Source organism: Ovis aries, chromosome 13, assembly GCF_016772045.2.
Source record: "Ovis aries strain OAR_USU_Benz2616 breed Rambouillet chromosome 13, ARS-UI_Ramb_v3.0, whole genome shotgun sequence".
Lineage (NCBI taxonomy): Eukaryota > Metazoa > Chordata > Mammalia > Artiodactyla > Bovidae > Ovis > Ovis aries.
The window spans coordinates 24,994,732-25,008,248 of NC_056066.1; the positions used below are offsets into that span (position 1 = coordinate 24,994,732).

The 13,517-nt window shown below is 41.0% G+C and overlaps 1 long non-coding RNA gene across 1 annotated transcript in view; it reads right to left on the reverse strand.

The window, feature by feature from the left end:
* LOC105611292 (uncharacterized) overlaps window positions 1–13,517 on the reverse strand; it is a 57,042-nt gene that overhangs the window by 14,607 nt on the left and 28,918 nt on the right. Inside the window, exon 3 of the long non-coding RNA XR_001044385.4 lies at window positions 13,418–13,505. This is a non-coding gene — a long non-coding RNA (uncharacterized LOC105611292). The remainder of the gene's footprint in view (window positions 1–13,417; window positions 13,506–13,517) is intronic.

The following is a 13,517-nucleotide window of genomic DNA, read 5'->3' on the forward strand; positions in this document are numbered from 1 at the left end:
CACACAGACAGGAAGCCTCACAACTGGGTTTTACCCCAATGTCATCCCTGATACCTCCTCGAAACACCACACTGCAACCTATCCTTTCTAAGATTCTTCAGAAAAATGTATTTGTTCTCAGACCATTTTAATTCATCTCATTATTGCCTATTTCCCTAGTTCAGTTCAGTCGCTCAGTCATCTCCGACTCTTTGCAACTCCATGAATCACAGCACGCCAGGCCTCCCTGTCCATTACCAACTCCCAGAGTTCACTCAGACTCACGTCCATCGAGTCAGTGATGCCATCCAGCCATCTCATCCTCTGTCGTCCCCTTCTCCTCCTGCCCCCAATCCCTCCCAGCATCAGAGTCTTTTCCAATGAGTCAACTCTTCACATGAGGTGGCCAAAGTACTGGAGTTTCAGCTTCAGCATCAGTCCTTCCAAAGAAATCTCAGGGTTGATCTCCTTCAGAATGGACTGGTTGGATCTCCTTGCAGTCCAAGAGACTCTCAAGAGTCTTCTCCAACACCACAGTTCAAAAGCATCAATTCTTCGGCACTCAGCTTTCTTCACAGTCCAACTCTCACGTCCATACATGACCACTGGAAAAACCATAGCCTTGACTAGATGGACCTTTGTTGGCAAAGTAATGTCTCTGCTTTTGAATATGCTATCTAGGTTGGTCGTATCTTTCCCTCCAAGGAGTAAGCATCTTTTAATTTCATGGCTATAGTCACCATCTGCAGTCATTTCCCTAGACCTGTGAAAGCATTTGGATCTTGCTAATATAAAGATTGATATTAGGATTTTGCTGGTGGTTCAGTGGTTAAAAATCTGCCTGTCAATGCAGGGGACATGGGTTCAGTCCCCGGTCAGGGAAGATCCTACATGCTTTGGGGGCAACTAAATCCGTCCACCACCACTACTGAGCCTGTCACCCTCCGCAAAGAAGCCAGTGCAATGAGGAGCCTGTGCAACACAGCTAGAGAAAGCCCGTGCACAGCGATGAAACCCCAGAGCAGCCAAAAATAAATTAAAAAAAATTTTTTTAAAGACTGATATTAGCTATTGTCAATAAGTTAGAAGGAGTGAAGGCTCAAAATCCTTGTTTACCATCATAGGGTGTTGTCTCTTGAAATAACACAGGTATATAAATATTAGGGGATTTCTTTTTCTATCGGAGCAGAGAATACCAACTAAAGGGAAAGGTCGAATTTTTCTTATCAATTCTGTAAGTTTCCTTAGGTTTAAACCTGATGAAGGACTCAGGTAGGTATTAACTTACTTCATCTAATTAGTGACTTATAGTTATTATCTGAAAAGTCATATAAGAACATAAAAACCCACTTTATTATAGTACCATAAGGCCCAGAGCAGCATTGAGCTTATTGTCTCAAAGTTATTAAACATACATCCTGAAAGACACAGGTATGTGGCATGGGGTGGAGATAAGTCTCAAAGAATTCTGGTTTACTAAGTTACCTTTTATTTTTTTAACCTTAAGAAAGAAACTCATAGGAGATAGTTAAGGTGATAGGCTTGGTTGCTGTCTTAAGATATTAACTTGGGGACTTCCCAGTGGTACAGTGGCTAAGACTCAGCACTCCCAATGCAGGGGCTTGGGTTCAGTTCCTGGGTGGGGAACTAGATCTCACATGTTGGAACAAAGGGTCTGCATACTGCAAGTAAAGATCCCACATGCCACAGTGAAGATCAAAGAGTCCACGTGTTGCAACTAAAGACCCAGCACAGCCAAATGAATATTTGTTTGTTTGTTTGTTCCAAAAAGAAGCTAATATGAGATGCTAATATGTCCTGTTGTCATCTTCCAAAACTTCTGAAACAGATAAGTAGATAAACAAACAAGAAAATAACTGTCCAACCTGCAGAATCTGTTGTTGGAATCTGTGAGTATAAGTTTGGGTCTGCTGATTTCTATGATGGACACTTACAGGCAGGAAGAACTGACCCCATCACAATCCACAGTCGTTAAGAGGCCAAAGGAGCTGGTTCATTTAGTTCACACTTTAGAAAAGAGTTGCAGATATTGTCCCAAAGGCGTGATATGAAGGCCTCATGGAAGGCAGCCGGTCTGAGAAAGAGGGAGTTCTTTATCATGAGCTAATAAAGGTGTGGGCATGTTCTGAAAGATAGGCGTAAGCTGTCTAACTAGTGCCCCAGTGTGTAAAGCTCACACCAGAGTTTTGGGTAGTTTCATCCTTCTTTGAGAGGCTCCATTTGCTGGGTATGCCGACCCCTTTGACTAGCACTACAATTTCATTATGAATTGCTATGATTTGTCAGAAGAAAATAAAGATAATTTTAAGAGCATCTCCATGGATATTCACTTTTCCCTATTTCAAAAAGTAATGAGACAAGGCTACAGGCTGAGTTCCATTTTGGTCAAACTGCAAATATGTGACATTTTAGGAATCTTGGGCTATTTTATTCTTCACACCCATTTAATCACAGTTTGGTGACTGGGGTTTGGTGGAATAAAGCAGTGCTGTAGATTCAGGGCAGTTCTGTTTCTGGGCTTTTGTAACAGCTATGGTTTTAGGAGAGAATGGAAAAAATAAACACACTTAGTAACTCAAAGGCCAGCTGCTTGAAAACTGGCTTGGACATTCTGAATTCATCACCATGACTTTTTCTATTTTCTTCTTGTTGTTGTCCTAAATTGTAAACAGATTTGTGTGGATTCTTCTCTTGTATATTTATATTTGGGGAAGAAGCAGGCTGGGGCATTCCTCTTTTCTGCATTTATATAAACTTCAGAAATCTAAAAATATAAGGTCCAGATTTTCTACTGACTAAAAACTAAGAGCAAAGAATTGAAAGAAATGTAACTGATTATGGGTAACTTTTCCTTCCATTGTAAGTGAACCTAGTTAACAGTATCCTTTACCCTAAATAACACCCTCTAGTATGTCAAAGCAGAGAAGGCAATGGCACCCCACTCCAGTACTCTTGCCTGGAAAATCCCATGGACGGAGGAGCCTGGTAGGTTGCAGTCGATGGGGTCGCGAAGAGTCGGACACGACTGAGGGACTTCACTTTCATTTTTCACTTTCATGCACTGGAGAAGGAAATGGCAACCCACTCCAGTGTTCTTGCCTGGAGAATCCCAGGGACAGGGGAGCCTGGTTGGCTGCCGTCTATGGGGCTGCACAGAGTCGGACACGACTGAAGCGACTTAGCAGCAGCAGCAGTGTGTCAAAGAGCTTTAGAAAATATTAATTTAGATGCAGAAACCTCAACTGTGTGGACTTGTATTATAAGGGAGCAAGAGAAATGTTTTTTAAAAATATATTTGTTTGACTGTGCCAGGTATCATCTGGGGCATACAGGATCATTTTTAGTTGTGGGATCTAGTTCCCTAACCAGGGATCAAACCAAGGCCCCCTGCACTGGGAACATGGAGTCTTAGCCACTGAACCAACACATACATAATTTTGGAGAAGCAGTAAAAATGAAGGTACTGTGTATATTTGGGAGACAACTCACCAAAATTTATTCTTTTCTTCTGCTTAAAGTACTCTGACATTTTTTTTTTTGGGGGGGGGGGCGGGTAATCTCTTTGTGAATCTGTTATAAATTAGTCATGAAATTATAGCAATTACAGTGGAATTGATCCAGGCATGGGCCTGATTGGCTTAAACCCAGAACATTCTATCTTTCTGGCCATAAGGATTACTTAGGGACAAAGATCATCAATTATGGATCAGTGAGACATGTCTATACAGAGTGTAAGTCTTTGGAGAAGTTATTTCCCTCACTCTTCTCACTACTCCCTCTCCTCTCACCAAATTCTTCCTCTGATGGAAAGGTCTGGAATAACTAGAGCTATTGTTACAACGAATGAATCTGGCCTTAAGACAAACTGAGTCACTGGGTGGAGGGGAGGGTAGACATAAGAAAGAAACAGATACCAGGAGTAGGTGCCTACTTGGCCTTAAGAACCCTGAGTCAAGTCATGGATTATCCAGTTACATGAACCAATAAACTCCCCACGCTTTCACTCTTTGGTTAAGTCATTTTGGGCCAAGGTTTCTTCTACTTGCAACCAAAAGCATCCTGATAGCTGCAAAGGGGTTGAATTACGATGTTGTCACTGGAAATTTCCAATAGAAATTTCTGTGATGATGAACGTAGTCCGTAAACGCACTGATCAATATGGTAGCTACATGTGTCTACTGAGTTGCAGGTGGTGATTGAGGAACTAAGCTTTCAGTTTAATCAGTTAAAATTAAAATTTCAATACAGCTATCCCCCAGAGTAGGAAATGGCAACCCACTCCAGTATTCTTGCCTGGAGAATCCCATAGTCAGGAGCCTGGCAGGCTACAGTCCATAGGGTCGCAAGAGTGGGACACAACTTAGCGACTAAACCACCACAGTAGCTACTATTTTGGACACCACATCACTAAATGTCTTTAAGACCTCTGATAGTTCTAACATTGTATGATTTTATGAGTGTACTCAGTGCACATAAATAACACCCACAAATAGATCCAAATGTTACCTAAACTAAAATCTGTTGCCAGTACACACAAGACATCTGATTTCCAGTAAAACTGGATATATTAGATTTATGTGTCCATTTAAAGCTGCTGCTATAGCAGCTAATTTATGAGCAGATGATAAAAAGATCAACGTGCACTACTTCTTTCCATATTAGACATTTTATTGCTGGGAAGACTTGGACAAAATACACAAACTCTCTAACAATATTTTGAGGATTAAGTGAGATAATACATGTAAAAGATTTGGGATAGACTCTTGCCCAGAGTAAATGTCAGTGAATGGCAGCTATATCTGCCACCACCACTATTGCTCAAGAGGGACACTGATGACCAAATGTCACTCCCACGCCCTTAGTATCTAGAAACACCTCTATCTGAGTAGACTAGTGACAGGTTACTGAGATACTGAGACTGGAAAAGGCTTAGAGAGCAAGTCATCCAAGGAGATATATTAATAGTTGCAGAGGGTTAAATTAAGTATCAGCCATCAAAGTGACCAGGAAGTTAGTATAGGACAGAAATTAAAACCAAGACCTCCTGGCTTGAAATTCAGGGCCCTATGTATTTCCTTATTGTTGTTTAGTCACTAAGTCACGTCCGACTCTCTGCGACCCCATGGACTATAGCCCGCCAGGCTCCTCTGTTCATAGGATTTCTCCAGCAAGAATACTGGAGTAAGTTGTCATTTCCTCCTCCAGGGGATCTTCCGGACCCAAAGATCGAACCTGCGTCTCCTGCATTGGCAGGCAGATTCTTTACTGCTGAGCCACCAGGAAAGCCCTATAAAAATAAATAAATAAAATAAAGTTGCTCAGTCGTGTCCAACTCTTTGCGACCCGTGGACTGTAGCCCACCAAGCTCCTCCGTTCATGGGATTCTCCAGGCAAGAATAATGGAGTGGGTTGCCATTTCCTTCTCCAGGGGATCTTCTTTATTTGATTTCACAATTTTCTAGATTTTTCAAACTTCCTAGAATTCTCTATTCACCTTAGCAAACAAGTTAATACTGGTGATTTATGGAAAACTCCATCTTTTACAATAAGATAAGCTTCTCAAGACCTTTTAATCTCAAGGCTGTCTCTAGATTCACTCTTTAAGAAGTGATCAAAGACTTTGGCTGTCAAGGTTATTGAATGTTTGAAGCATAGTTGTTTGAAAGTGAAGTGAAAGTGAAAGTTGCTCAGTCATGTCCAACTCTCTGCGACCCGATGGACTGACTATACAGTCCATGGAATTCTCTAGGCCAGAATACTGGAGTGGGTAGCCTTTCCCTTCTCCTGGGGATCTTCCCAACCCAGGGATAGAACCCATGTCTCCCACACTGAAGGTGGATTCTTTACCAGATGAAGCCCAAGGATCCTGGAGTGGGTAGCCTATCCTTTGGGGATCTTCCTGACCCAGGAATCAAATCAGGGTCTCCTGCATTGCAGGTGGATTCTTTGCCAACTGAGCTATCAGGGGAAATATGTCAAAATTCAACACTGTTCAGATCTCTTTCTCTATATTAAAAAAAAATTTTTTTTTCAAGTTCTTAGTACTGTATTATTATGGTCAAAGGCAGAATTAGAACATAAATCCCTTACCAGATCACAGATTTTCCTCTTCCCTCTCTTGTTGAAGGGCTACCCTTTTTTTTGTTTTCAAAATGGAGCAAACAAGGTCTAAAACCAAAATCCCTGCCGATTTAATATTCAGCAATATTTAATAATAGCTCATCTATGGGTCAAGATGACAGAACACAGCCCACCCACAATTTATTACTAAATAAGCTCCACACCTCCAAGCTTGGAAGGTTCAAAGTCATTCCAATTCTTCTCTCTGATTTTGCAGCTGAATTACCTCATTAAAAATTATTATTAGATTGCTATTCCTATCAGATTGTGATCAATATTTTACACAGGAACATCTGAATGAGAAGGTGAGACTCCCACATGAGTTAATTTTGCATTATATTGCTTCTATAGCTTTAAGATCTGTATCTTTTAAGCTACTCTATGAAATTAAGTACAAGTGTTTTGAAGGAAATATCTGATTTGCAAAGACTTTTCTGTCCATGGGTGTAAAAAAAGGAAAAACGTATTCCTAGGGCTGCCACATTTCTTCCCTTCTCATAAGAAAATTTAAGAGAGGGGCTTCCCTGGTGGTTCAGGGGCTAAAACACTGTGCTTCCAAAGTAGGAAGTCTGGGTTCGATCCATGGTCAGGAAGTTAGATCCCACACATCGCAACTAAGAGTTCACAGGCTGCAACTAAAGATTCAGCATGCTGCAACTGAGACACGGTGCAGCCAGATACATAAATCAATATTTTTAAAACAGAAGGTTTAGAGGAACAAATTTTCTCCAAATAAATGTGTACCTTTGTCAATTAGGGGTTAAATTGGCTTTGAGTGACTAGAGTGGAAACTAATGATGAATTTCAGAATAATTTCTGGGAAGTGTCACCCAAGCTCCAAAAAGGAGACTGTAAGTTTTGAGAACATAATCCAATGGGAAGTTGGGGACATTCAATATTTCAAACATATTTAAAATATTTATTTCTTGGCCGTGCCATGAAGCATGGCGGGATCTTTGCTCTCCTGCCAGGGATCAAACCCATGCCTCTGGCAGTGGAAGCACAAAGTCTTGACCACTGGACTTTCAGGGAGGTCCCCTCGATCAAGCTTAAAGTTTGAATGATACTGGCTCAAACATTTTTTTTAAACACTATATGGGCAACAGCATATGTTGCCCATAATTCAATTCATGGGCACCAGCACAAAATAAAATAACAGATTCTAGAAATATAATAATGAAGGTTATATGAAAAACTTTAAAATGTAAAGGACTAATGCACACGAAAGGCTACCAGGCATATTCAGGAGGATATCTGAATAGTGATAGCCAAAAAAATGTCCTATTGGAAAAATAAATGTGATAGTTGATATACATACATGAAGGATGCAATAGGTCAATGTTAATCATATCCTCCATTGCATTTTTTCACTTTGAAAGCACTGAGAGATCCAGTAGTGAGTCATAATGGTTACTTCCAAGCGAGATCAATTTTGAAGGAGCCCTATTTCTGAGACTAACTGATAAATGTCATTTGTAATGGGAAACATTTGCTTTCTGGCTAGTTAAGAGCATTTAGGTAGACAGTAATGCATTGCAGCTGAAGGGTGGAGCTCCTCTAAAAAGAAGTATATTTTTTCTTTGCCAAATATAATGAAAAAAGTACAACTTCCAACTGCCCCACTATTGATACTCATTCAAGAAAGATTCTTGCAATATGACTCTTTCACAGGAAAGAAAAAACACTGGAAAATCAGAAGAGCAGATTATTACAGTTCAATAAACAGTGAGGAGTTTTAAGAAGAATAATCAAGATTTATCACTATAGAAACGAAGACACAAGCGAAAACAAAGAATAGATACGGTTTACAGGAAAGTCAGTGTATTTTTACACACATGTTAGAATGGGCTAGTTTTTGTTCTAGTTAAAAAAATAAATAAATAAATCCTAAATAAATCCTAAATCTCAGGTGCCCTAGACAATAACTTATTGTTATTTTTCACTTGCTCCATGTCTGACGTGGGTTTGGAAGGCAGGTGTGCTCCTCTGTGTCACCAGTACTTCCCTGATCAACGTGGGAAGGGGGTTAAAGCTCTACAGTACCTGCCCCGGCAAGGAAATGCCTCCGCTTACAAGCGACACATGTCCCTTTCATTTCATTGGCCAAAGCCAGTCACACGGTCATGACTAATTTCAATATAGTGAAATGCAATTCTGTCATATGCTTGCTTGGAGCAAGGAGATCATATTTGTGAACAGTTTTAATGGCTATCACATCACTTTTTTGTGTAGTTTTTTTTTTTTTTTTTTTTTTTACTTTTTTAGTTTGTATTGGGGTATAGCTGATTGACAATGTTGTCAGGTTAACAGTGAAGATGCTCAGCCATACATATACGTGTATCCAGTCTCCCCCAAACTCCCCTCCCATCCAGGCTGCCACATAACATTGAGCAGAGTTCTCTGTGCTATAAGTAGCACACTGTGGTTATCCATTATAAATACAGTAGTGTGTACATGTCCATCCCAAACTCCCTACTGTCCCCTCCCCCCAACCTTACCCCCTGGCAACCACAAATTCATTCTCTTAGTCTGTATCACATCATATTTGATGAAGGAAAAACTGGTTGTCGACAAGGACTATTACATGCAAGGTGAGTCCGACAACCAGAATCACAATAGTCCAACATGTAAGGAGAATACCAACAATAGGAAGGTATTTAGTGTCTTCAAAAGCATAACTTTCACAGTTACTGCTAATCAATATATTAACATTAGAATCTAGAAAACATATCATGTAGGTAGAACAGGATACAAGTAGTTGTGACAAATGGTCCCAACATACATTTCAGGCAAAACTAGACTGGTCTGCTAGTACCATATATTCTCCATATGCTTAGTTAGCAAGTCAAAGACATTTTCTAATGAATTTATTAGGAAGCATGGTCTTTGTTTGACTTTTTAAATTTTTTTAACCCAGAGGAAACCTTCACCCTCATTGGGAGCACAGATAAAATCTCAGGCAGTACCATGGCATACAAAGCAAACTGGATCTGAGCCTCTTGGACTGGGATTGGAGGCCCAATATTCCCACAGTGGGCCTGAAATATTGCAGAAACCCTGGAAAATGCTAGATTGCTGCTTCAAGAACACTTTTCAAAGGAAAGAAGTTGTCTCTTTGTCAAACAATGCAAGTTTTCATTTCAAAAAGCCAAGAATTATGGATAGACATAAAGACTGTCATCAGTTCAGTTCAGTTGTTCAGTGGTGTCCGATTCTTTGCGACCCCATGGAATGCAGCACGCCAGGCTTCCCTGTCCATCACCAACTCCTGGAGCTTGCTCAAACTCATGTCTATCGAGTCAGTGATGCCATCCAACCATCTCATCCTCTGAAGTCCCCTTCTCCTCCTGCTTTCAATCTTTCCTAGCATCAGGGTCTTTTCCAATGAGTCAGTTCTTTGCATCAGGTGGCCAAAGTATTGGAATTTCAGCTTCAGCATCAGTCCTTCCAATGAATATTCAGGACTCACTTCCTTCAGAATGGACTGGTTGGATCTCCTTGCAGTCCAAGGGACTCTCAAGAGTCTTCTTCAACCTCACAGTTCAAAAGCATCAATTCTTCGGTGCTTAGCTTTCCTTATGGTCCAACTCTCACATCCATACGTGACCATTGGAAAAACCATAGCTTTGACTAGATGGATCTTTGTCAGCAAAATAACGTCTCTGCTTTTTAATATGCTGTCTAGGAGACTGTCATACAGAGTGAAGAAGGTCAGAAAGAGGAAAACAAATATCATATATTATCACTTATATGTGGAATTTAGAAAAATGGCACAGATGAACCTATTTACAAAGCAGCAATAGAGATACAGATGCAGAGAATAAATTTATGGATCCCAAGGTGGGGAGGGAGAGAGGAATGAACTGAAAGGTTGGGACTGACATATACACTACATATAAAATAGACAACTACTGAGAACCTGTTGTACAGGGAATTCTGCTCAGTTCTCTGCAGTGACCTAAATGGGAAAGAAATCTAAAAAAGAGGGAATATAGGTTTATGTATAACTGATTTACATTGCTACACAGCAGAAACTAACAATGCGGCAAAGCAACTCTAATAAAAATTAATTTTTTTAAAAGTCAAGAATTACAAGAGTGACAATGGGACTTTCAGTTCATTTCTATGTTAATCTATTTACTATGTTTTTGCAGCCATGAAATTAAAAGACGCTTACTCCTTGGAAGGAAGGTTATGACCAACCTAGATAGCATATTCAAAAGCAGTGACATTACTTTGCCAACAAATGTCCATCTAGTCAAGGCTATGGTTTTTCCAGTGGTCATGTATGGGTGTGAAAGTTGGACTGTGAAGAAAGCTGAGCACCGAAGAATTGGTGCTTTTGAACTGTGGTGTTGGAGAAGACTCTTGAGAGTCCCTTGGACTGCAAGGAGATCCAATCAGTCCATTCTAAAGGAGATCAGTCCTGGGTATTCTTTGGAAGGACTGATGCTAAAGCTGAAACGCTAAAGGAATGGACAGAGGATGAGATGGCTGGATGGCATCACTGACTCGATGCGCGTGAGTTTGGGTGATCTTTGGGAATTGGTGATAGACAGGGAGGCCTGGCATGCTGCAGTTCATGGGGTCGCAAAGAGTCAGACACAACTGAGCGACTGAACTGAACTTAACTAACAGGTAGCACAATATGTATCCTCCAATTTAATTATGTGATTATTGGGACAGTATTATTTGCATCTGTGACTGTGCTATATAGACCTTAATATAACATATGTGTATATGTGTATGACTGAGACACAGTTTCACAAAATCTAACTTGTCTTTACTCCATACATAGAAATTAAAATTACACAAAATTAAAAGATGCTTGCTCCTTGGAAGAAAAGCTATGACAAACCTAGACAGCATATTAAAAAGCAGAGACATTACTTTGCCGATAAAGGTCTGTATAGCTAAAGCTATGGTTTTTCCAGTAGTCATGTATGGGTTTGAGAGCTGGACCATAAAGAAGGCTGAATACCGAACAATAGGTGCTTTTGAATTGTGATGCTGGAGAAGACTCTTGAGAGTCCCTTGGACTGCAAGGAGATCCAACCATTAAATCCTGAAGGAAATCAATCCTGAATATTAAACCTAAAGGAAACCATTAAATCCTAAAGGAAATCAATCCTGAATATTCACTGGACTGGTGCTAAAGCTGAAGCTCCAGTACTTTGGCCAACTGATGAGAATAACTGACTCATTAGAAAAGACCCTGATGCTGGGAGAGATTGAGGGCAGAAGGAGAAGGGGGCGACAGAGGATGAGATGGTTGGATGGCATCACCAACTAAATATACATAAGTCTGAGTAAACTCTGGGAGATAGTGAAGGACGCGGTCGCCTGTCTACCCTGTCTACCCTGGGGCAGTCCATGGGGTCACAAAGAATTGGACATGACTGAGAGACTGAACAACACCACGCAATAATTCTGACAGGTTCTTTTCTATACTTATTTTAAAATGCTGATTTCAACCCACTACATTGTTTCACTAAAGGATCACGACCTCAGTCTGAAAATCCTGATTTGAGGGAAGTTTCTAGTTGGTCTGCCCTAGGGATCTAGCCTGTGAAATATTTCTCCTGGTGGTTTGATTTAGGACATTGACTGAACACCGATTGTCACCAATCGTGTTTGCAGACAGATGATATCAGACCGGAAGATGTAGCTAACATAGCCTTAGTAGGCTGCAACAGTGGATCCAAGAAAACGGGCTGTGTTTTCAAAAAGTTAAAGGTATAAGCCTACACTACATTAAGCGATGTAAGTCATATATTCCCAATAGGGGACATATTTTAAAATTTGTTTCATCTTTGTAGAAGGAGTTATGATTTGAAAATAGAACATATGGGAAAGATTTCAGGATTTTAATTTAGTACAAGCAGGATCCAAGTCATCAGGGTTAAGTGATTGCCAAAATAACCAGGTGAAAAGCAATCAGACGAAGAGTCCCTGAGAACCTTTCCTGAGGCCAGAGTTTACCTGGCTGTTTGCATTTACTTCTCAGGAGCACATTTTGACCAGAGGGACAATGACAAATTAGAACAAGGACACATGAGGTAGGGGAAGAACCACATCACATGAAGGACAGTTGAAGGAGTGCAGGGTGTGGAATCTGAAAATGCAAGACAAAGGAATTTCCAGTGGTCACGTATGGATGTGAGAGTTGGACCATAAAGAAGGCTGAACGCTGAAGAAGTGATGCTTTTGAACTGCGGTGCTGGAGAAGACTCTTGAGAGTCCCTTGGACAGCAAGGAGATCCAACCAGTCCATCCTAAAGGAAATCAGTCCTGAATATTCACTGGAAGGACTGATGCTGAAACTGAAGTTCTAATACTTTGGCCATCTGATGCGAAGAACTGACTCACTGGAAAAGACCCTGATGCTGAGAAAGACTGAAGGCAGGAGGAGAAGGGGACGACAGAGGATGAGATGGTTGGATCACTGACTCGATGGACATGAGTTTGAGCAATTTCTGGGAGCTGGTGATGGACAGGGAATCCTGGCATGCTCCATTCCATGGGGTCGCAAAGAGTTGGACATGACTGAGCAACTGAACTGACTGAAAGGAATAGTGGTCTTCAAGTATCAGAAAATCTGATATGAATCACACGAAAGAAAGATGACACTTGGTCCCTTGTCTCCCAGAAGGCAGAATCATTCATTCATTCATTCATTGAGCAAACTTGTTGAGCACCTATTACTTTTTATTAAGCCAAGTTTTAGAAGTCCAGGAATAAAAGGAACTCAAAAACCACACTGTCCAGTGGGCATGAAGGACACATCCCAGCTTTCTGAAACTTGCATGTATGTCTCTTGTGGCAGCAGCGTTCACTGGGCAGGCATAGCCCCCTTATAATGCGTCACCTTCTGTGTGGGATCATTTATTGTCCAGACTCAAGGTCTGTACCATGTCCCTGACCAGGCTCAACCAGCAAAAATCTTTCAAAAGCCCCCAGTTACCTCTAGAATAAGATCTAAAATCCAAAGGGCACCCAAGGCTTGTTTTCAAAATCTCTTTTTTCATCAATGTCTCCTGCCACCCCCTACCCCAGCCATTTTAAATTAAGTTCAGTTTCCTAAATGCACTGTGCTCTCTCACTGCCTTCCAATGCTGTATGCCCGTCATCATCACCAGCCCCTGGCTGACTTCTGTGTTTCCACTATGACAACGCGGTTACCCGCCGACTTCAGGAGGCCCCTGTGACTCCTGCTGGCCAGGTTCCATGAACCCTCCTCTGTGCTCCAGGGTACACAGTCCCCCTTTGTTACTTATCCTAGTGAACTGTCACTTACCTAGAAGCTCTGTGAAGACTGGAATGTTTTCTCTTGGTATCTCAGCACCGGGTGCAGTGGGTGGCACAGAGCTGGTCTTCAAAAATGCCTGTTAAATATA